Source organism: Chiloscyllium plagiosum, unplaced genomic scaffold, assembly GCF_037043375.1.
Source record: "Chiloscyllium plagiosum isolate Xiang-an unplaced genomic scaffold, Cpla_swu_hap1 HiC_scaffold_10, whole genome shotgun sequence".
Lineage (NCBI taxonomy): Eukaryota > Metazoa > Chordata > Chondrichthyes > Orectolobiformes > Hemiscylliidae > Chiloscyllium > Chiloscyllium plagiosum.
The window spans coordinates 77,888,869-77,914,514 of NW_028270148.1; the positions used below are offsets into that span (position 1 = coordinate 77,888,869).

Consider the following 25,646-nt stretch of genomic DNA (forward strand, 5'->3'; position numbering starts at 1 on the left):
GTGAGTGGAGGCGTATGACCATCAGTTGTATCACAGATCAGTGCCAGGATCCTTGTTGTTTGTTATGTACATTCACATGCAATTTGTTAGTGTGGAAGGTATAGTTAGCAAGTTTGCAGATGACACCATAAGACATAGGAGTATAATTAGGGTGTATAATTCAGCCCATCAAGTCTGCCACTCTATTCAATCATGGCTGATATGTCTCTCAACTCCAAGTCCCCATAACGGCACGGTGGGCGGCACTGTGGCTCAGTGGTTAGCACTGCTGCCTCACAGCGCCAGGGACCAGTGTTCAATTCCTGCCTCGGGCAACTGTCTGTGTGGAGTTTGCACGTTCTCCCAGTGTCTGCGTGGGTTTCCTCCGGGTGCTCCGGTTTCCTCCCACAGTCTAAAGATGTGCAGGTTAGATGAATTGGCCATGCTAAATTGCCCGTAGTGTTAGGTGTAGGGGAATGGGACTGGGTGGGTTGCTCTTCGGCAGGTCGGTGTGGGCTTGGTGGGCCAAAGGGCCTGTTTCCACACTGGAGGGAATCTAATCTAATCTAATCATAACCCTTGATCCCCTTACCAATCAAAAAGCTATCTATTCTGTCTTAAATATCTCAATAACTTGGCCTCCACAGCACTCTGCAACAATGAGTTCCACAGATTAACCATCTTCTGGCTGAAAGAGTTCTTCCTCACCTCAGTTCTAAAGGGTTCAATCCAGTCCTGGTCTCTTCTACATCTTCTCCACGTCCACTCTATCCAGGCCTCTCAGTATTCTGTAAGTTTCAATCAGATTGCCACTTATTTTTCAAAACTTCATCGAGTACATACCCAGAGTTCTCATATGATAAGCCTTTCATCCTGGGATCATTCATATAAACCTCCTCTGTACCCCTCCAAACACAGCACATCTTTCCTTAGATACAGTGCCCAAAACTGCTCACAATATTCCAAATGTGGTCTGACCAGAGCCTTATACAGCAGTACATTTTTGCTCCTGCATTCTATCCTTCTTGAAATGAATCCTAACATTGTGTTTGCCTTTCTAACTGCCAACTGAACCTCCATGTTAACCTTAAAGGAATCCTGAACTCTGACTTCCAAGTCCTTTGTGCTTCAGATTTCTGAAGCCTTTCCCCACTTAGAAAATGATTACGCCTCTACTCTTCTACCAAAATGCACAACCTCACAATTCACCCATTGTATTCCATCTGCCATATCTTCATCCACTTTCCTAGCCTGTCCAAGACTTCTTACAGCTTCCCGGCTTCCTCAACACTACCTTCCCCTCCACTTATCTTTGTGTCAAATGCAAACTAAGTAACAATGCCCTCATTTCCTTCATCCAGATCAATAATGTTTAATATCAATATTTACAGACCCTGCAGAACTCTACTAACCACTAGTTGCCATCCCGAAAGAGACTTCTTTACCCCTACTCTCTTGCCTTCTGCCAGTCAGCCAATTCTCGACCCATGCCAGTATCTTGTCCCTAACACCATGGTCTCCCTAATTATTTCAGATCCTCCTGTGCGGCACCTTGTCAAAAGCCTTTTTGGAAATCTGAATAGATCATATCCACTGGCTCTCATTTGTTTAACATGCTTGTTACCTACTCAAAGAATTCTAACAGATTTTTCAGGCATGAACATCCCCTGACTCAGCTCTACTTTCCCCATGCACTTGTAAGTACTTGGTAAACTCATCCTAAATGGACTCTTCAAATCATACCAATGACTTAGGTCAGGCTAACCAGCTGATAGTTTCCTGCCTTCTGCCTCAAATGATGGAAGAACTAAGCACATCAGTGCAAAAGAGAAGGCTGAAGCTTTCGCAGCAATCTTCAACCAGAAGCACTGAGTGGATGATCCACCTCAGCTTCCTTCAATGGTCCCCAGCATTACAAATTCCAGTCTTCAGCCAATTCAATTCACTCTACATGATATTAAGAAATGGTTGGAGACATTGGATAGTGCAAAAGCTACAGGCCCTGACAACATTCTGGAAATAGTATTGAAGACTTGTACTCCAGAAATTGCCACTCCCTGTTTAAAATAAGCAACAGGCCACTTGATGCTCCTTCCACATTCCAGAATATAATGTGGCAGACTCTGGATTCAGTTTCATAGCTAATTGTTTTAGCACAATTAGGATCCCCGCAAGAATGGGGGGATGGTTATAACTCGGAAAACAGAGAATAGAAGGTTATTCATACAAGCTGCCGTATAGAAGTGTTTGCGAGAAGCAGGTTTCCCCAGAAGCAAGGACAGTGTATGGCAAAGGGGGTGGATATGGTTAACAGCTTTGTGTTCTATGTGTAGAGAATTAGAAGAGTGCCAGGCCAAAAAGGAAACTTGAGGCCGCAGTGACGGCGTTAGAACAGTGTAACATCATTCTAGCAGAAGCAGTAAAGACAGCACAGAAGAGAGCCGAGAAGGTGGAAGAGAAGCACTGACATAGTATGCTATCTGGTGAAGGTACAACAGAAAAAGAGAGCAAAACAGTGCAATTGGAAAGTTGACCCAGCCAATGTGCGCACATTATTAACTTCACAATTAGAATTTGGCATTCACCTGATTCAGAATGTGAATGGATGGAAGGGGAAGGGGGTGCTCTCGGAGCCATCTTCAGAAAAGGGATTAGTAGCATGATCTCTAATAACAAATAAGGCAAAATTAATAGTAGGACAAAACCCACAAAATTCAAGAATATTGAGAGATTACTCTAGGTTTGAATAACAGTATTTGGGGTTGCACTTTAAGCAGGAGTCAGGTGAACTTTTCAAGTCTTGGCTGACGGGGTCATGGGATTAGTATGCCACCCATATCATTCTGAGTGTCACCAAGTGAGGAAATCTGAGAGCATTAAGTAGTGATCCACATGCGAATAACAGTTTTAGCAACATAAAGCAAACTAGATTGCTGTGGGATGCACTGTTACTACCAGTAGGAACCAATATCCATCCCTGATCAATTGGGAAGGAGATGTTGAAAAATGGGAGAACATACCAGAAAGTATAAAACATCTGAAAGATTTGGCTTCAGCAGTATGTATTGGCAAGTCAGGCAGCATCTGAGAAGCAAGAGAGTCGGTGTTTTGACTTTCACCATAGGACTGGGGAAGGGGACTGAGAAGTAAATAGGGGGAGGCAGGTGGGGCTGGAGAAAAGGTAGTTGGGATGGCTATAGGTGGGCAAAGGCAGGAGGTGATTGTGATAGGTTAGTTGGGCTGTACTGCATCCGTTGCTCTCGATGTGGTCTCCTCTATATCAGAGACTGAGTGCAAACTCGCAGAATTTTTTAAGAATCCCTACAGTGTGGAAACAGGCCCTTCAGTCCACACTGACTCTCCAAAGAGCAACCCACCCAGACCAATTCCCCTATCCTATTATCCTATATTTACCCCTGCACCTAATCAACACATCCCTGAAAACAATGGGCAATTTATCATGGCCAATTCACCGAACCTATACATCTTTGGATTGTGGGAGGAAACTGGAGCACCCAGAGGAAACCCACGCAGTCACGGGGAGAATGTGCAAACTCCACACAGACAAACACCCGAGGTTGGAATCAAACCTGGGTCCCTGGCGCTGTGAGGCAGCAGAGCTAACCACTGAGCCACCGTGCTGCCTTCAGGGAACATCTCTGGTCTGTACGCACCATCCAATTCCGGCTTCCTGGAGCCATAGATTTCAATTCCCTCTCCCACTCCTCCCATGCCAAGGTCAACTGCAAACCAGAGAAGGAACACATCAGCTTCCATCTCAGAAGCCTACAACCACACAGCCTCAACATTGAATTCACAGTTTCCAAATCTCTCCTCCCTGCACCTAATCCTAGATCCAACCCTCCAACTGAGCCCCACTCTCTTGATCTGCCCTACCTGTCCATCTTGCTTCCCATCAATCTATCACAATCACCTCCTACCTTCACCCACCTATCGCCATCCCAACTATATTTCCCCCTGCCCCACCTCTTCCTCCTCCCCAGTCATGAGGAAGGGTTAAGCCTGAAATGTTCACTGTCTTGCTCATCAGATGCTGCCTGACCTGCTGTGCTTTTTCCAATGTCACACTTTATCAACTCTGACTTCTCTAGCATCTCACGATCTCCAAGTGGGTATGTATTCTCAACAGTTTCAGGGTCCAGACCAGGAAGCTTTCACAGCTGGAATGAGGAGCCAACTAATGTTAAGTGGTCTGGGCTGGATGAGAGATGCTGTATTAGCCCTATTAGGGCCAACCCAGAGACAGGCAGTGGAACAGGCATGTTTGTTGTTAGGACAGTTAGAGGATGTGGAGGCTGGTAAGCAAACAAACAATGAGGCCCACCCAAGCAAGGGAGAACAGGGACAAGGTGGGTTGGGTTCAAAGGTGGAACAAAACATAAATCAGAGAAGAAATGCTTGAGAAATTATTAAAAGCAGGAATAGAGTAGGGTAAGATAGATGGTATATCCACAGTTACCATATACACAATGTGGAGGACGCACTGCTCTCCAAAAGGTAAGGAAGTGAGAGATACTAAATGAGATGTGGAGGGAGAAAGTGACTGCATCTCCCACATCATCACTATACCCTAAGCTGGAGAAGCAAGGGCAGTTGTGGTGAGCCAGCCAGCCAATTGATTAAAGTGGGGCCGCGACTCTGGGGTGTTTGCAAGGGTGACCAGAGATCCAAGACCTCATATCCCCAAGACCGCTTATTGGAGGAAAGTCAAAGGCAATGTAAACCAGATATCACATCATTAGACACTAATATTATACAAGGCAATCCACATGTTTTGCCAACATTGAACCAATGAGATGATCTGATGTTGGGGGGATATAAGAATCCAGACATTTTGAAAATTAATCAGAGTTCAACTGCTGCAGAGAGAAACTGCTGGAGATTGCCCACCAAACATCCTGCTCTCAAAGAAATTAGAAAACACTATCAAAAGGTAAATCTTCATGTGAAATATACTCAATAAAAAAAAAAGACAGTAGAAAGGGGGCCTTAGATTTGTGAATAATTGTTGGTTAATGTTGACTTTTAGAGTTAAAGAATAAATTTATATTATTTCCTTTAAATAATGGCATTTAGGAGATCTTGGTCACTCAGATTTTAACAGATTACAAGAGGAGGCGAGCTTTTCTGGGTGTTTGGTTTACTTAACAGAAAAAAGGTTTGCCTCCGTGTCATAACAGTACAATGTGCTGTAAAGAAATATGATGGAAGTTGGCAAATGATAGTTGATTACCGCCAATTCAAGAAATATGCTCCTCAAACGTCAATGGCCATGCTTAATATAGTCACTGTATAGAAAATTTGTCACAGGGACCAAATGCCTGGTATGCCATTATTGATCTAACAAATGTCTTTTGCTCGATACCAATAAGCCCAGAATCACAAGCTCAGTTTGATTTTACATGGGAAGCTTGCCAATATACCTTCTGTTGGCTACCACAAATTACCTACACCCAACCTTGTAGCAAGGGACTTAGATAGGTGTCCACTGCACCAGACATTTATGCAGCACATTACATTGATTATATATTGATCCACAGACCAATGGATACTGCTTTGGCAGAAGCTCTAGCCATATTGGTGCACCATATGCAAGACAGAGGTTCGGAAGTGAACCCAAAGAAGATACAGGGACAAGCACAGTGCAGTTTTCAGACATTTAGTGGACAAAAGGGGGATAGAGTCATCATTGAAAAAGTAAAGAATAAAAATACAAGAAATGGCTGTTCCAATTAGCAAGGCTGAGGCATAGAAAATTATAGGTCTGTTTGGATATTGGTGCAGATATATGCCTCACTTTAACAGGTTAAGAAGACTTTTGTCATTACTTGAAAGAAAGCTCAGTTTGAATGGGGCGATGAACAACAGAAAGCATTGATGCCCGCGAAAGAGGCTGTAGCACTAGCACTTCCCCAGGCACCTCAGATACCTGGCTTACCATGTGAATGTCAAGTATCAGTAGTGTAAAATGTAGCAACGTGGTGCTTATGTCAGAGACAGAAGGGGAAAGCAATGCCTTTGGGCTTCCAGTCCAGAAAACTGTCTGAGGCAGCTATGCACTACACGTCATTTGAAAAGCAACCTCTGGCTTGCTACTGGGGCCTAGTAGAAACTGAAAAGCAGATGGGTGAGGACAAAGTGCTCCTCAGACCTGAATTATCAGTCCTGACATGTGTTACCTGATGTTGTGAACCACAAGATCGGTACAGCCCAATAAAGCTGCAATGTAAAATGAAAATGGTGTATGGCTGATTGAGCCAAGAAGGGAAAGGAACTGGTTGCCAACTCTATGTACAAATAACTGAATACAACTAAGTCAACAAACTCAGAGTTCCAACCTGGCTACACGTGCATCTCCAGTTCAATGGGACATTCTGTTTGAATAACTGTCCAAAGATACTCATCACTCTGCTTGGTACACTGATGGATCAGCCACCTGGAGGAATGGCCAAGGGTGATGGTGAGCAGTTTAATCCCTTCACACATACAATCATCCATAGTAAAAGGAGATGGGGGAAATCGAGCCCATGTACCGAATTGGCTGCTGGAGAGTCAGTGTCTATATTAAGTATAAAGGGAAACTAGGGAGAGAATAGGGCCCCTCAAAGATTAGCAAGGCAGTCTGTCTCAGAGGAGTCACAGGAGATGAGGAGCTACTAAATGTGTACTTTGCATCAGTGTTTACTGAAGAAGGACATGGAACATATAGAATGTGGGGAAATGAATGGTCACATCTCGAAAAATTTCCACATTATAGAGGATGGATGCTGGATGTCTTGAAACGCAAAGAAGTGGATAAATCCTCAGGACCTGATCAGGTGTACCTTAGAACTGTGGGAAGCGATTGCTGGGCCCCTTGTATCATTGATAGTCACAGGAGGTGCCGGAAGACTGGAGGTTGGCTAATGTGGTGCCACTGTTTAAGAAAGGTGGTAAGGAAAAGCCCAGTGAGCCTGATATCAGTGGTGGGCAAGTTGCTGCAGGGAATCCTGAGAGACAGGATTTACTTGTATTTGGAAAGGCAAGGACTAATTAGGGATAGTCAACATGGCTTTGTGCATGGGAAATCACATCTCTCAAACTTGATCGAGTTTTTTGAAGAAGTAACAAAGAGGATTGAGGAGGGCAGAGCCGTGGACGTGATCTATATGGATTTCAGTAAGGCATTTGACGAGGTTCCTCGTGGAAGACTGGTTAGCAATGTTAGATCTCATGCAAACCAGGGAGATCTAGCCATTTGGATACAGGACTGGCTTGAAGGTAAAAGATAAAGGATGGTGGTGGAGGGCGGCTTTTCAGACTGGAGCCCTGTGGCCAGTGGTGTGCCACAAGGATTGGTGCTACCACAGGCATTGTATAATCTACATAATTGGCCTCTGAAAGGAGGAACACCCATGAGTAGATGGTTTAAAGGAGGTGGCCAGTTACATACTCCTTAGTCAACTCCAACTTCTGACAGCCTTTGCACAGGGGAAACATTTGTGCACACCACACACAACACCCACCTAAGCCTAAAAACAACAAATGCTGGCGATCACAGTGGGTCAGGCAGCACCCATGGAGAGACAGCACGCTAATGTTTCAAGTCTAGAACTGAAGTAAAGTGTGGAGGGATGCCATTAATGCTGTGGTTCGGAGGGCTGTTGTTGGAAAGAGTGTGTGTTCACTTTAAGATGTGCTGAATTTTTAAAGTAAATTTAAATACAGCCATGGCTCTAGAATAGAACAGCTAAGAGACAGGTTGTTCCAAAATAGATACATGTAGCAAATGGCTGTTAAATGGATACCGGAGTTTGGTTGCTGACTTAGTGGAGAAAGTGAGGTCTGCAGATGCTGGAGATCAGAGCTGAAAATGTGTTGCTGGAGAAGCGCAGCAGGTCAGGCAGCATCCAGGGAACAGGAGAATCGACGTTTCGGGCATTTCCTGAAGAAGGGCTTATGCCCGAAACGTTGATTCTCCTGTTCCCTGGATGCTGCCTGACCTGCTGCGCTTCTCCAGCAACACATTTGCTGACTTAGTAACAATTCAAATTTAACCAATTAATTAAAATTATGCCCAGGATACTAAAACCCAATTGAGTTTGAATTTATGTATGAACAACATCGGACGAATGAGAGGAGTATAAAACCAGGCAATTTGAAAATTGATCAGAGCAACTACTGCCGAACAGCAGAGCAACTACAATGGAGCCAGAGAGCCAACTGCCCATCTAACATCTTGCTGTCAAAGACATAGGAAGGTACTCTCTATCAAAAGGTACCTTTTCCTGTAAAAGCAGTAAAAAGTAAGACAACAACCCAGGGAGTTCAGCAGATAGAAGCAGAGAATGTGTGGACTTGAGATTAAGTTAATGTAATGCTTAATAATTGTGGATTTTGGGTAATCTGTAGAAGCGTGGTATGTTGGATCCATCTGGTTTCATTTTTTGGAAGTCTGTCTCCTTTAATTCTCCATATTTCTGAAGATTTTTGAATAAGACGGTGATTAGGTTCTCTAGATTTGGGTCTATTTTCACATGTTGTTGGTAAGTGTCAATATCTGCAACTGTGCATTCGCTTTCTCAATGTACTCTGTTCATTTTAAAATGACTGTCAAGCATCCTTTGTCTGCAGGTAGGAGAGCAATGTTTTTTATCTTTTGAGTTCTTCTAGTGCCTTCCTTTCTTGTGTATTGAGTGTGTTTCCTTCCATTTTCCTGCTTAATGTTGGTACAACTGTCTGTATGATGTTTTGCTAGGTTTCTTCTGTGAGTTAATTATCTTTCAGTGTTGTTTCTAATGCTGCTAAGAAATCTTTCTTGTCTGCATCCTGGAAGTTGTAATTTAATCGTCTTTTCAGTGTCTGTTAAGTGTCGGACAGATAATATTTTATTATCCATGCTTGGAGTTGGTCTACTTTTTTTTCCTGCAGGTCTAGTTTTTTTGTTTTCTTATTAAAGCAGCTGCTAATGAACTTAAAAGACCCTATATGTAACAAAGTACCTTGCAAGAACTACAACACTATACTGGACAAACAGGCAGAAAACTAACCATCAGGATACATGAACATCAACTCGCCACAAAAAGACATGACCCCTCTCACTAGCATCCTTACATACAGATAATGAAGGACACCACTTCGATTGGGACAACACATCTATTCTAGGACAAGCCAAACAGAGACATACACGAGAATTCTTAGAAGCATGGTATTCCAACCGGAACTGTATCAACAAACACATTGACTTGGATCCCATTTGCCACCCCCTGAGAAAAAAAAAAACAGGAAGTAACATCAACAACCCAAGGAAACCTAAACACAAATAGAAAGCAGGACATAAAACCAGTGCTTCACCAGAGGCTCATTGATGATGTTACCTAGTATGATGATGAAACTTCTGAAAATGAACCTTCCAGCTCAGCCAGCAAACGTACATCTAGAACCTCAACCTGAGCTACAAATCTTCTGAAAACTCACTTAATAATTGTGTTATTGGAGGAGCATTTTTATAGAGTTGGGACCAGATCGTAAGTAGTTAAGAAAAAGGGGCTTGGATTTCTTTTTTTGTTGTTTAGAGTTCGCAAGTAGAATTCAGAAAATAACTTCAATACTTTAAAAAAAATGTATGAGTTCCCTTTCACTCACTCACTTTTAACAGATTGCAAAGTGAGCTTTTCCGGATGTTTGGTTTTAATTAACAGAGGAGTTTGTCCTCCACGCTGTAACAATGTGTCTCCTGTCAGACTTGAAAGGACAGTAAGTGGGGAGAATATGATAACAAGCTAAAAGAATTGGAAAGAAATGGTTCACAATTTCAAAGGTGTTGAATTCAATATTAAGCCCAGAAGGCTATAAAGTGGCTTGGATTTGTTATTTTTTGTTGTTCAGTGTTCGCAATTAGAATTCGGAAAATAAATGTTTTTTTTTAAACATTGGAATTAGGAGTTCTCTTAAAGTGCCTAGTCTGAAGATGAAATGTTGTTCCTCCAGTTTGCACTGTTTCAGTAGAACACCACAGCATGCGGAGGACAGATACAACATCCTGCTCGCATGCCCATGTATTAAAATAACCGGCTACAGGATGATCAAGGTACTGCTTGCGTACAAACCAGTGATGTTCCGCAAAGCAGTCCCCAGTCTGCATTTGATTTCACCATTCTAGAGAAAGCCACATTGGGTGTAGTGAATACAATACACAAGAATGGAGAAGGTACAGTTGAAATGCTATTAGGAGACAACAAGGTCTGCAGATGCTGGAAATCAGAGTTGAGAGTGTGTTGCTGGCAAAGCACAGCAGGTCAGGCAGCATCCAAGGAGCAGTAAAATCAACATTTCGGGCTGGAACCCTACATCATAAATGAGATGGGAGGATTGGAAGGGGAAATTGTTGTGGGTTAGGACCAGTTCAAAGCCAAACAAATAAGTGTCAATAGAAGGGTACTGGTGGGACATCGGGAGAGGAAGAAACAGAGAGCTTCACAAGCCTGACTACCGCAGCCGACCTATCGTTTCAGCCTGCTGCTGCCTCATCGAACTCACCTACACCTACCTCGATACTGTCCCTCCACTGGTCCAGGAACCCCTCCCCATATACTTTGGGACACCACCCATGCCCTGCACCTCCTCCAAAACTTCCATTTCCTCAGCCCCCAAAGCCTCATCTTCACTATGGCATCCAGTCCCTCTACACCTCTAACTGCCATGACCAGGGCAATAGACAATAGGTGCCATTCTGCCCCTCGAGCCTGCACCACCATTTAATATGATCATGGCTGATCATCCTTAATCAGTATCCTGTTCCTGCCTTATCTCCATAACCCTTGATTCCACTATCCTTGAGAGCTCTATCTAACTCTTTCTTAAATGAATCCAGAGACTGGGCCTCCACTGCCCTCTGGGGCAGAGCATTCCACACAGCCACCACTCTCTGGGTGAAGAAGCTTCTCCTCATCTCTGTCCTCCAAGCCCTCTGTTTCTTCCTCTCCCGACATCCCCCCCCCCCCCACATATATTCTTATTCGTTTGCCTGAACTGATCCTCATCCTCAACAATTTCTGCTTCCAATCCTCCCACCTCATTCCCAATTTTTCTGCTCCTCGTATGCTGCCTGACCTGCTGTGCTTTTCCAGCAACACACAAGAGTTGAAATGCTGCTTCACCGAGAAAGACTGTTTAGGCCTTTGGATGGTGAGCAGGAAAGAGGTGAAGGGGCAGTTGTTGCACCTTCTGTAGTTATAAGGGAAGGTGCCATGGAGAGGGAGTGGGGGTGGTGTTGGTGGTTGTGGAATGGACAAGGGTTTCCCAGAGGGAATGATGAAATACTTGCCCATGGACATGATGATACCTATTGGATATTGATAATGGGGCATTAAGTATCAGAGTATATGGACAGAGGGAAGTCAACAAAAAGAGGTTAACAAAAAGGTTGTTAAAGATTGTACACTGATAAGATATGATTTCTTCACAGAACCATGCAAATTTATTATGGATAGATGCTGCTGTGGATGATTGATCAGTTGGCAGCTGCTGTAATTAAACTCACTGCGATAATTAATTTGATGTACACTCTATTGTTATTTATACTGATGGTTATTTTTATTGTAGTGTTAATTTTCTGATCTAGGTTACATACTATTATTATACCACCTTGTGCAGCTGTCACTGATTGACATCTGCATTTACAATTGTAATATGCGTTGTCAAATATTATTGAACATTGAGCATTATGTGAACATTCCCAAATGTGTCTAAGCCAGCACAATCAGTTTGTTTCTTGTTCTGTGTGAAGAGACCTGAAGCTGGTCAGACAGCATCAAAGGAGCAAAAGAGTTAATGTTTCGGTCCAAAACACTTTGTCAGGGTGTCTGCATTTGCTGTTTGTAACATTATATAAGAGAGTTTTGTTCTGAGTTTTGTTTTGGGACTTCACCTCGGACTGGGATCACGACCGATGCCAGAAATGAAAATAAGCCCCCAAACCGGCTGTCAATCAAGGGTCACTAACAGGGAGGGCTTGAATCTCATTGCTTTCTTTTCCCTCATTTTCATCTTTTTAAATGACTTAATAGATACTCCTATTTCTTTCTGTTCCAATTTTTTATTACTTAATTAATGTTCATATTTAAGCAAATTGCTGTTGTTGAATACATTGTTAAATGTACCTACATTTAACAAAAGCCAAAAGAACTGCTTGAAAACATCCTGTGATCCAAGACACTCCTCTAGCCAAGCTCTTCCAGTACACTGGAATCTACTAGACGAGTTGGGGGTCATTGTTGCACAGGACATTGGTTAGGTCATTTTGGGAATACTACATGCAATTCTGGTCTTCTTCCTATTGGAAGGATTTTGTGAAACTTGAAAGGGTTCAGAAAAGACTTACAAGGATGTTTCCAGGGTTGGAGGATTTGAGCTATAGGGAGAGGCTGAATAGATTAAGACTGTTTTTGCTAGAGTGTCAGAGGCTGAAGGTGACCTTATAGAGGTTTATAAAATCATGAGGGGCGTGGATAGGGTAATAGACAAAATCTGTTCCTTGGGTTGGGGGTGGGGTGGGGGGAGAGTCCAGAACTAGAGGGCATAGGTTTAGGGTGAGGGTGAGAGGGGAAAGATAGAAAAAAGGTTCTCCCATAGGTCCCTTCTACATAAAAGGGTGGTACATGTATGGAATGAGCTGCTAGAGAAAGTGGTGGAGACTGGGACAATTATATTTAAAAGATATCTGGATGGAGCTGAGGCAGGACGGAAGTGACATTTCAGGTGGCGTTTGTGGAGGGTTCGGCAGCAGAGGTAATGGTCATGTTCACAGAGGCTGTGGTTGTGGTGGCAATCGCAGGGACGGTAGTCCTGGAAGCGATTGCAGATACAGAGATTCTGGTGGCAATCGCGGAGGTGGTATGATTCTATGGTGGCCACAGTCCATGGAGCAGCAGGTCAGGAGTGACATAATTTGAAGCAGTGGTGGTGCCTGTAGAGCTGTGTGCATAGTGGCGTGCAACCTGTTCCGAAGGCCAGGGGAAGGGTCTGGAGTGCGGAGAGTGGTGTACTTACATTCCTTTATGTCCGATAAGCTGGAGAAAAAGCATTTGTTGAGTGTGTGGATCCTTCTTAGGATGGAGAAGAGCTGAGGTCTTTTGCAGGTCTGGAAGAGTGTGGCCCTGAGCTGGGGCAGGGCGGCAGTGATGTCAGGCAACATTCAGGGAGAATTCAGCAGCAGAGGTAATGGTGGCGATCACAGAGATCGACGGGGGCTGCAGCGGGCGCAGAAGCGACCTCATTATTTGCAGCAGTAGCGGTACCTGTGATAGCCATGTAGCTGTACATGAGTAGAAAAGGTTTACAGGGATATAGGCCAAGTGCTGACAAACAGGACTAGATTTATTTAGGATAGCTGATAGGCATGGACAAGTTGGACCAAAACATCTGTTTCTGTGCTGTACATCTCTATGACTCTAAGTGACTGTTATCATCATTGAATCACCCACTATCAACGTCCTTTGGGTTGTCATTGACCAGAAATTCAATTGGATTCACCATATAAACAGGGTCTGCAAGAGCAGTAAGAGGCTAAGAATACTATGCGGAGTAACATTTCCTGACTCCCCACAGCCTGTTCACCATTTACAAGCACAAGCGAGGAGTGTAATGGGATACTCCCCACTTGCCAGGATGAGTGAATCCCCAGTGAGGTTCAAGAAGCCTGACACCATCCAGGACAGAGCAGCTCTCTTGATTAGCACTATATTCACAAGCAACCATTCCCCCCACCACTGACATTCAATTGCAACATTGCCTATTATCCACAAAATACACTGCAGAAAATTCACGAAAGATCCTCAAACAAGCACCTTCCAAACTCACAATCACTTTCATCTAGAAGGTCAAGGGCAGCAGATATATGGAAACACTGCCACCTTCAGGTTTCCCTCCAAGCCACTCACCATCCTGACTTGGAAATATATTGCCATTCATTCACTGTTGCTGGGTCACAATTCTGGAATTTTCTCCCTAATGGTGTTGTGGGTCAACCTATAGCAGGTGGACTGCAGCAGTTCAAGAGGACAACTCAGCATCACTTTCTCAAGGGCAATTACGGTTGGGCAATACATGCTAGCCAGCCAGCAATGCTCACATCCGACAAAAATGATTAAATAATAAAAATAGGGTTGTTATATGAACCATTTTCCAGTCCTCTGGTACCGTCCCTGACTCAAGTGATTCCTGAAGGATCACCGCCAATGCCTCTACATTCTTCTCTGGTATCTCCTTCAGAATTCTGGGATGTAGTTCATCTGGGCCATATATCCACCTTTAGACCTTTCAGCTTCCCCAGCGCATTCTTTTTCGTGGCCATTACACTCACCTCTGTCTTGAAGTTCTGGTATGTTGCTAATGGTGAAAACTGATACAAAGTTTCAATTCCCTTGCCATTCCTTTGTTCTCTAATACCAATTCTCGTGCCTCAATTTCTAGTGGTCCAATGTTCACTCTTCCTGCTCCCTGACCTTTGACTTATTAAAAAACTCTTGCAATATTCTTTTACAACACAAGCTAGTTTACATTCATATTTCATCTTCTCCCCATTTATTGATCTTTCAGTTATCCTCGGCTGGCTTTTAAACACTTCCCAATCCTTTGGCTTCCCATGAATCTTCATACATTGCATATTTTTTTTCTTTTGCTTTTATGCAGTCTTTGACTTTCTTTGACAGCAGAGTATATTTTTTCTTCCTTGGGATGAATTTCTATTGTGCCTCCAGAATTACCCACAGAAACACCTGCCAATGTTGCTCAACATTGTTCCCTGCTTAGCTCCCCTTCCAAACAATTCTGGCCAGTTCATGCCTCTTGTAGTTATCTTTATTAAGTTGTAATACCTTTATATCTGATTCCAGCTTCTCCCTCTCAAAATGCAGGTTAAATTCTATATTATGGTTACTGCCCCCATTGGGGTTCCTTCACCTTAATCTCCCTAATCAGGTCTGCCCCATTAGAATCCAGAATTGCCGGTTCCCTAATGGACTATACCACAAGCTGCTCCAAAAATCCATCTTGTAGATGTAGTGACTGTAACAAGGTCAGCAAACTGAATGTCATAGAATAAGAATTCCGTGATTGGGGCTGTTAATCTGGTCCCTCTAGCTTATCTCTCCACGCTTCAGGCTCACTGCCTTTATTCCTGAAGGGCTTTTGTCCGAAACGTCGATTTTGCTGGTCCTTGGATGCTGCCTGAACTGCTGTGCTCTTCCAGCACTACTAATCCAGAATCTGGTTTCCAGCGTCTGCAGTCATTGTTTTTACCTCCAAATCAGGGTAACCTTGCTTACATAAAATAATGTTACATAAAATAACTCGCCCCCCGGCCGAGTTCCGTCACCGCGCCTGACCCCGCCCCCCCGCCGACCTCTGTCCCCGCCCCCAGGCCTAACCCCGCCCCCACATCCAGCTCCAGTCCCACACCAGGTCCTAGCTCCCCGCCCTGCCGTGTGTTCACCATCCCTTCGGACCTGCCCCTCTCTGAGGATGAGAGATCAGTCCTCAGGAGGGGTCTCACCTTCGTTCCCACACGTTCTCGGGTCAATGAATTCAATACACGGAGTGACATTGAACGATTCTTCCGCCGCCTTCGCCTCCGTGCCTTCTTTTTTAATCAAGACCCTCAGCCACCCTCTGACGACCCCTTCTCCCACCTCCAACACACCCCGTCCACCTGGACACCCCGTGCTGGCCTCCTACCTGCCCTCGACCTCTTTATTGCAAACTGCCGCCGCGATATTAACCGCTACCTGAACTCCCACACCCATCCCACCCACTCCAACCTCTCACCCTCGGAACGCACAGCCCTCCACTCCCTCCGTTCCAACCCCAACCTCACCATCAAACCAGCTGACAAGGGAGGCGCAGTAGTAGTTTGGCGCACCGACCTCTACACCGCTGAGGCCAAACGCCAGCTCGCAGATACCTCCTCCTACTGCCCCCTTGACCATGACCCCACCCCCCACCACCAAACCATCATCTCCCAGACCATCCATAACCTCATCACCTCAGGGGACCTCCCATCCACCGCCTCCAACCTCATAGTACCACAACCCCGAACCGCCCGTTTCTACCTCCTGCCCAAAATCCACAAACCTGACTGCCCCGGACGACCCATCGTCTCAGCCTGCTCCTGCCCCACTGAACTCATCTCCTCCTACCTCGACACGGTCCTGTCCCCATTAGTCCAAGAACTCCCCACCTACGTCCGTGACACCACCCACGCCCTCCACCTCCTCCAGGATTTCCGCTTCCCCGGTCCCCAACGCCTCATCTTCACTATGGACATCCAGTCCCTGTACACCTCCATCCCCCATCACGAAGGACTCAAAGCACTCCGCTTCTTCCTTTCCCGCCGTACCACCCAGTACCCTTCCACCGACACCCTCCTTCGACTGACTGAACTGGTCCTCACCCTGAACAACTTTTCTTTCCAATCCTCCCACTTTCTCCAAACAAAAGGAATAGCCATGGGCACCCGCATGGGCCCTAGCTATGCCTGCCTCTTCGTAGGGTATGTGGAACAATCCATCTTCCGCAACTACACTGGCCCCACCCCCCATCTTTTCCTTCGCTACATTGATGACTGTATCGGCGCTACCTCGTGCTCCCACGAGGAGGTTGAACAGTTCATCCACTACACTAACACCTTCCACCCCGACCTCAAATTCACCTGGACAGTCTCGGACTCCTCCCTCCCCTTCCTAGACCTTTCTGTTTCTATCTCAGACAACCGAATCAACACGGACATCTACTACAAACCGACCGACTCCCACAGCTACCTGGACTACACCTCCTCCCACCCCGCCCCCTGTAAAAACGCCATCCCATTCTCCCAATTCCTTCGTCTCCGCCGCATCTGCTCCCAGGAGGACCAGTTCAAAATACGCACAACACAGATGGCCTCCTTCTTCAAGGACCGCAATTTCCCCCCCGACGTGATCGACGATGCCCTCCACCGCATCTCCTCCACTTCCCGCTCCTCCGCCCTTGAGCCTCACCCTTCCAACCGCCACCAGGACAGAACCCCACTGGTCCTCACCTACCACCCCACCAATCTCCATGTACAACGCATCATCCGCCGTCACTTCCGCCACCTCCAAACGGACCCCAGCACCAAGGATATATTTCCCTCCCCTCCTTTATCAGCTTTCCGTAGAGACCACTCCCTCCGCGACTCCCTTGTCAGATCCATACCCTCCACCAACCCAACCTCCACTCCCGGCACCTTCCCTTGCAACCGCAGGAGGTGCAACACTTGCGCCCACACCTCCCCCCTCACTTCTCTCCAAGGCCCCAAAGGAAACTTCCATATCCTCCACAGATTCACCTGCACCTCCACCCACATTATCTACTGCATCCGCTGTAGCCGGTGTGGCCTCCTCTATATTGGGGAGACAGGCCGCCTACTTGCAGAGCGATTCAGAGAGCACCTCTGGGCCACCCGGACGAACCAACCCAATCACCCTGTAGCACAGCATTTCAACTCCCCCTCCCACTCCACCGAGGATATGCAGGTCATTGGACTCATCCACCGCCAAACCACAACAACGCGACGGTCGGAGGAGGAGCGTCTTATCTTCCGACTGGGAACCCTCCAACCACAGGGGATGAACTTGGACTTCACCAGTTTCTTCATCCCCCCTCCCCCCAACTTGTCTCAGCCGAATCCCTCCAGCCCGGCACCGCCTTCCTGACCTGCAGTCTTCTTCTTGACCTCTCCGCCTCCACCCTACTCCGACCTATCACCCTCACCTTGACCTCTTTCCACCTATCACATTTCCAACGCCCCTCCTCCAAGTCCCTCCTCCCTACCTTTTATCTTCTCCTGCTGAACACTCTCTGCTCATTCCTGAGGAAGGGCATGTGCCCAAAACGTCGAATCTCCTTTTCCCTAGATGCTGTCTGACCTGCTGTGCTGTTCCAGCAATAAAGTTTCAGCTACATAAAATAATGAATGTCAGGGATATGGAGTTTGCAAATGCTTGATGCAGTGAGAGGTAGTGCTATTATGTAAGTAAAGGATAATTGGTAATGGGATGCCAGACTCTGAAGTGTTATTTCAAATTCCTTTTCCTGAGATCCACTATCAGATTAATTTTCCCAGTTCACCTGAATATTCATAGAATCTCTACAATTTGGAAGCAGCCCAATCAGCCCATTGATTTCCTTACTGACCATCTGAACAGCATCCCAGTCTGACTCACCCCACTACCGTATTCCTGTAGACCTGCACTACCCATAGCTGATCCACCCAGCCTGCACATTCCTCGACACTATGGCTATGCTAAATTGCCCAATCTGCTTAACTGCACATCTTTGGACTGTGGGAGGAAACCAGAGCACCAGGAGAAAGCCCACGCAGACACAGAGAGAAATTGTTTTATGTGATCATGATTAAAATGTGCCATTAGGTGGAAATGGCTTCTTAGTTTGTGTTCATTTCACCCATTTGTTGACAAATTGTACAGAATCAGGCCCATAATGGAAATACATACATACCAAAGGTGTTCCCTTCTGAGGGACGTTGGTCCCCATTCTGTTGATAGCTGTCTCACACACACACACACACACACACACACAAAAAAATCACAAATCGTACAATCATTCAAACTAGGCATCCTTTAATTCATGTATTACAATTTACCAAGTTGCCCAATTTATACAAAGAATTTACCAAAGTGTCCAAACCGTCCCAGATTATTTTCAGGTGGGGTCCCGGAATAATTTACCAAGCTCCCCAATTTCACGTATGGGATTCTAACCCATTTTTTCCTCTTAGGGAACTATAACTCCCTTACTCTGAGCAAGCAGGTCAGAGTCCACGTACTGTGCACATGTAAATAAAGGGTGACTGGGTGACAGGATGCTTCAGTGTAGTTATTGTAGTGGTGACAAGAGACAACAGTACACTCTTGAAGAAAATTTGCTCACAACAGTTGTCGTTGAGTTGGAGTAAGCATCTCTGGCATCATGCCTTTATTTGAAAAGATTGACTTACATGATCTTGCCGTTGAAGACTCGGCCCAGCATGTGGACAGAAAGCATTACTTTTTCCTGATAGATGAAAGAAAAACAGGTTTCTCAGAGATTCTCCTCACTCTCGGAACCGTCTCTGACTCAAAGACATGATCTGAGACATTATGTACCCTGGCACCTGGGAGGCAACACACCAACAGTGAGTCTCTTTCATTCCCACAGAACCCCTTATCAGGCATGGCAAGAGTTATTGGGGAAAGGCAATTATGATGTGATTAGGCAAAATGTAGGATGCATAGGATGGGGAAAGAAATGGCAGGGGATGGGCACAGCTAAAATGTTGAGCTTATTCAAGGGAAAGCTACTGAGTGTCCTTGATAAGTATGCATCGGTCAGGCAGACAGGAAATGGTCAAATAAGTGAGCTATGGTTTACTAAAGAAGTTGAATCGCTTTCAAGAGGAAGAAGACCGCCCATGTTAGGATGATATGTGAAGACTCACTCAGGGCACTTGAATGTTAGCTACAAGTTAGCTCTCTCTTTAGGTCTTTCCTGGCTAAGAGGAGCCAGGAGAGGACATGAGAGGTCATTGGCAGATAGGATAAAGTAAAACCTTAAAGCTGTCTATGGGTATATGAGGAATAAATGAATGACTAGAGAAACATTAGGGCTATCCGGGATTGCAGTGGGAAGTTGTGCGTGAAGTCAGAGGAGATAGGAGAAGTGCTTAATGAATATTTTTCGTCAGTATTCACACTGGAAAAAGACAATGTTGTTGAGAAGAATACAGAGATACGGGCTACTAGACTAGACTGGAGGATTGATATAAAAGGAATTCCATTTGTATTCTTTGCAATTAGGGACCTACCTAATGCACAGCTAAATTCAGTCTATTTGAATTAGTTGTTGGATATGAGATGAGAGAACCACTGAAATTAATTAGGGAGAAATTGGTGAGTCAGAGTTCAGAGACTACATTATTGGACTATGTCTCAAATTTTAGGGAGACATTAAATACAGTAGGTGACAGCATTTTGAAAGTAGCACAGCATATGAAGAAACAAGAAGCAGACAAGGAATCAAAAATTCATAATTTTGTTCAGAGAGATGAGCTCCCAGTGGTAGGTGAGCCTTTAAAAGCAAGGCTTAGTGGGGTTCAAAGCAAAAAAAAAAACGAAATTGTGTGAAATGAATTATTTGATAAGTATGCCACATAGGTGGAAAATTCAGTGTGCCATGTGGATATGCTCAAATGGTATTTTACGTGGGAAGGAAAGCAAAAGGAGAATAGGTTACCGATACAAGAGAGTGAAAAACCAAATCCAGATGATTCTGAATTTCACAGTCCTCAAATTAAATTGGACAATGAGGAACTTAATTTCTCCCAATTTCTGATATTTTCCAGTGGAAAATTAAAATGACCTGAAAGATTTCCCCATACTGATGAAGATGGAAGTACAATGGTTCTTGGGACTAAGTGGTTTTTAGTAAAAAGTTGTACCACTGACTTCTGTTGAAGGGCAAAAAAAATTCAGTGGACAGGAGTGTCAAAAGACATGATAACCTGAAAGCTGTGTTGACCACAACTCCAGTGTTAGCAACACCTAATTACACAAAGTTGTTTAAGGTGGTTGTTGATGCAAGTAATGTGCTGTATTCTTCCAAGTAGACAGTGAGTATATAGGAAGACCTATTGGGCATTTCTCCTGAAAATTGAATATTATTCAAAACAAATATTCCACCATTGAGAAAGAGACTTTGAGTTTGGTGTTGCTGTTGCAATATTTGAACTTGTGTTGCCAGTAATGCATGAGATAACCTCTTAACATTTTTGAAAATAGTTTAAGGATAAAAATACCAAATAGTTTAGATAGAGTTTATTGTTCCAGTCGTTCAATTTGAACATTATACATGGGTCAGGATGAGAGAACAAAACGCCGACACGGGGGTCACGACTTTTTTGACAAGGGAAGATGGAGGTATTCGGTAACAAGAAAATGGACCAAGATTAGTATTAGAGGGGGAGAGGGGGAGAGAAGTAATGGCAGGAGTCTTTGAAATTGCAGCCAAATTTTGTATATTCATGGCTCCCTTTTTTTGAAGGAGGGAAGTGTGACACCTTTGAGAGGGGTTTGTTCTGGACTGTTTCTCTTACAGAGGTGTTGCAACAGTGATGTAAAAATGTCTGCTTCAGAAGAAGTGGATAAAAAGCTTTGAACTCCGAGTCCTCAGATCTGTAGGTTAGGTGCTTTGGCCATGGGAATATGCAAGGTTACAGGAATAGTGTAGTGTAGGGAGGGTGGGATGCTCTTTGGAGGGTTGGTGTGGAATAGCCTTTTTCCACACTATGCGGATTCTATAATCTGAATGTTTTTTTAAATTAGACAAAAGAAGTATAAGTGGGTGAAGTCGGGCTCACACAGACCCGAGTTTTAGCTTTGCTTTTAGTTGGGATTTGAACTTGGCTGTGGAAGCTGAGATACAGGCTGTGTAGTTAGCACTGCAGCCTCCCAGCACCAGGCACCAGGTTTGATTCAATCCTTGGGTGACTGTATGGAGTTTGCACATTCTTCCTGATTTGCGTAGATTTCCTCTGGGTGGTCTTGTGTCCTACAGTCCAACGACGTGCAAATTAGGTGGATTGGCCATGCTAAACTGCCCATTGCGTCCAGGGAGATGTAGGTTAGTGGGTTATCCATTAGAAATGCAGGGTTTTGGGGTCTGGTTGTGAGGCTGTTCAGAGAGTTGGTGTGACCTAATGGGCCAAATGGCCTCCTTCCACACTGTAGGGATTCAATGATGATACAGCTTTCTGTTACTGCAAAAGAGTGGAGTTCTCCCTCTGCCACTAGATTGTCTCAATTTTTTAAGAGGGTTGAGTCTGGCCCATAATATTTTGCAAGCAATGTCCAGAGAAAGATGCAGTGATTTTTGACGAGTTTCTTTCTGAGCAGTTCTGTGATGGAGGACTCTGCTGTATGGATTGTTCCCAGGACACACACCAAGACAAACATTGACTGCGCCTGGAGAACCATCAACTCAGTGAAAGATGCTCTTTGATCTGCCCAAAACCTTGGTCTTCTAGTGAAAAGCATTGAGCTTGATCTTGTCATCTTGTAGATTGGCACATTCCTAAGTCCAGGACTATGTACTGAGGGATGCACTAAAGCCTAGGGCAGGTATTGCCAAAGCACAATGGGGAAAGACCATTTCTAAGGTCCTTCTGCAAAGTATATTTGCATACATTTGCCTCAATGTATGTAAAATGTCCTCAAGTAAGAAATGCCTTTCGTTTTTTTAGAAATGCAGGGGATGACAAATTCCAATGCTTGTTTTTCTTGATATGCAAAGACTGTAAGAACTGCTTTAATACCTACAGGTGTAGATAAAGATTTTTTATGAATAAGTATATTTTTGTAATTATTAAGTGCAGTTACCATTAAAATCACCATGCCCATCCTGAGGGTCATACTGACCATAAATTGAACTGAATCAACTGTACAAATACTATAGCTACAAGTGCTGATTAGAGGCTAGGAATTTGGCATTGAATAACTCACCTCCTGAACGCTGCAAGGCAAGTCCATTATATACTAGTAGCGTGATCAACTACTTTCCACTTGGCTAGATGAATCCAGCTCCATCAATACTCCACTCTACATCATCCAGGACAAAGCAACAGTTGACTGACACCCTATCCACCCCCTCCACCACTGATGTACATTGGCTGCAGCAGGTGCCACCTACAAGATTCACATCAGTAACTTATCTTCAGTGGCTCTTCTAAACCGCAACCTCTACCACATAGTATCGCAAAGACAGTGGATACTCTTGAGAGCACTCCCAGATTCCCTTCAAAGCAACACAGGTGTAAACCTGATGTGGATTTATAAATGAAGCTCATGTACAGTTGCTGGGTCAAATCCTGGAACTCTTCTTAACAACACAGTTGTTACCTCCAGTGGCCTGCAACAGTTAAAGAGCCAGCTCATCACCACCTTCTCACTGGCAATAAACACAGGCCAAACTGAAGCAGTTCAAATGCAGCTAGATCTAAACAGTTTCTGGATCAGTGGTGCTGGAAGAGCACAGCAATTCAGGCAGCATCCGAGGACAGGCAAAATCGACGTTTTGGGCAAAAGCTCTTCATCAGGAATAAAGGCAGAGAGCCTGAAGCGTGGAGAGATAAGCTAGAGGAGGGTGGGGGTGGGGAGAGAGTGGCATAGAGTACAATAGGTCAGGAGACGAAGGTGATAGGTCAGGGAGGAGAGGGTGGAGTGGATAGGTGGAAAAGGAGCTGGGCAGGTCGGACAAGTCCGGACAGGTCAGGGGATCGAGTTGCTGGAGGTTAGAAGCTAGGATGAGGTGGGGGAAGGGGAAATGAGGAAACTGTTGAAATCCACATTGATGCCCTGGGGTTGAAGTGTTCCGAGGCGGAAGAGGAGGCGTTCTTCCTCCAGGCGTCTGGTGGTGAGGGAGCGGCGGTGGAGGAGGCCCAGCACCTCCATATCCTCGGCAGGGTGGGAGGGGGATTTGAAATATTGAGCCACTGGGCGATTTGGTTGATTGGTGCGGGTGTCTCGGAGATGTTCCCTAAAGCGCTCTGCTAGGAGGCGCCCAGTCTCCCCAATGTAGAGGAGACCGCATCGGGAGCAACGGATACAATAGATGATATTAGTGGATGTGCAGGTAAAACTTTGATGGATGTGGAAAGCTCCTTTGGGGCCTTGGATAGAGGTGAGGGAGGAGGTGTGGGCGCAGGTTTTATAGTTCCTGCGGTGGCAGGGGAAAGTGCCAGGATGGGAGGGTGGGTCGTAGGGGGGCGTGGACCTGACCAGGTAGTCACGGAGGGAACGGTCTTTGCGGATCTGAACAGTATCCGTCTTGGGTTGACAAGTGACATATAACATTCATGCCACACACAAATGCCAGGCAATGACCATCTCCAGTAAGAGTCAATCTAACCAACACGTGTTGACATTTGATGGTGTTGCCCTCATTGAATCCCCCACTATCAACATCCTTGGGGTTACCATTAACCAGAATCTCAAATGGACTGGCCACATAACAGTGCCTCCAAGAGCAGGTCAAAGGCTAGAAATACTGTGGCAAGTAACTCACAAAGCCTGTTCATCAAAGCACAATCAGGGGTGTAGTGGAATACTCCCACATACCTGGAAGAGTACAGCTCCAACAACACTCAAGAAAGTTGACACCGTCCAGGACAAAGCAACCTATTTGATTGGCATCACTTCCACAAACATCCACTACCAATGGTCAGTTGCTGTAGTGGCTGTTACCTGCAAGATGTACTGCCGAAAGTCACCAAAGATCCTAATCAAAGATTCACCAAAGTACCTTCCAACAAATGACCACTTCCATGGGAACGACCATCTGCGCATTTCCCTACAAGCCATTCACCATACTTTCTTGGAAATATATCACTATTCCTTCACTGTCACTGGGTCAAATCTGGAATTCCCTCCCTGCAGCTAAAGAAGACAGCTCAGCACTACCTTCTCAGGGGCAACTAGGGATGGGCAATAAATGCTCACCAACCAGCGATGCCCAAGTTCCACAAGTGAACAAAAAAAAAGTCAATATGCAAATGGACAAAAAATTTCCTTGAAGGTCCTCAAGTTCACAACTGTACATTGAATACCTAATCCAGTAATGAAATGGTTGTTTTAAAAAGCGCTGACACACATTTCTTCTGGTATTCAACCAGAATTCCCACTCCCAACACATTTAATACTAAGTCTATAAATTCAAAAGTGAGTTCAAAGTTGTCATGCCTCACTGGGTTAGCACACTGAAAATCAAGAGCCATTATTCCCAGAGTACCCACAAAAGTTAAAAATGTTAAACAAGTTCTGGCTGCAAAATTCCCATTTACCTGATCTTCAGACTCTGAAAAGATTTCTGTACTTAAAACCCACTATTTATTACAAATAATTATGCTGTCATTAAAGGTGAACAATTATGAACCATTAGCATGTAATTCCACTTGTTAATAGTGTTATAAACACCCCCAGTCACGCACAGAGATAAATGAGGGAAAACTGGGAAAGCAATTCAATGATCTCTGATACAGGGTATGTTGAGATGGTTCTTGTGGTCAGAATACTGCTTTTCGGACTTCTTTCTCCAAGGATATTTTCACAGGTTTTCAGGAGGCACAGAAGCTGGTTCACACATTTATAAAATCTCTTACTTGTAAATTAAAATGTCACAGCTGACAGCACTCAGTGCAGCTGCAGAATGTTCTCAACAGGGACGGTGAGCAGCCACAAGTCATTGTACATGAGGGCAAAATGATGTAAGTAATAATAAAGATGAGGACTTTATTAGAGTGCTAGGAAAAAAAGTTTAAAAACTAGTCGGTGATAATCTCTGGATCACTTCCAGTGCCATATACTAATGGGAATAAGAAAAGAAGACATGGCAGATGAATGCATGGCTAAAGAATTAGTGTATGGGCAGGGATTCAGATTTTTAGATCATTGGGATCTTTTCTGAGGCAAAGGTGACCTGTTCAAGATGGACGGGTTGCACCTGAACTGGAGGGGGACCAATATCTTCATGGCCAGATTTGCTAGTGCGACAAGGATTAGATTAGATAAACTAGATTGGCAGGAAGGTGGGAGCGTCAA

At 44.8% G+C, this 25,646-nt stretch overlaps 1 protein-coding gene and 1 pseudogene across 1 annotated transcript in view; one reads left to right on the plus strand and one right to left on the minus strand.

Annotated features, from left to right (window-relative positions):
• Positions 1-25,646, minus strand: part of tmem181 (transmembrane protein 181) — a 252,962-nt gene that overhangs the window by 221,370 nt on the left and 5,946 nt on the right. The window lies entirely within an intron of this gene.
• On the plus strand, positions 16,116-16,956 carry LOC148148986 (uncharacterized; annotated as a pseudogene).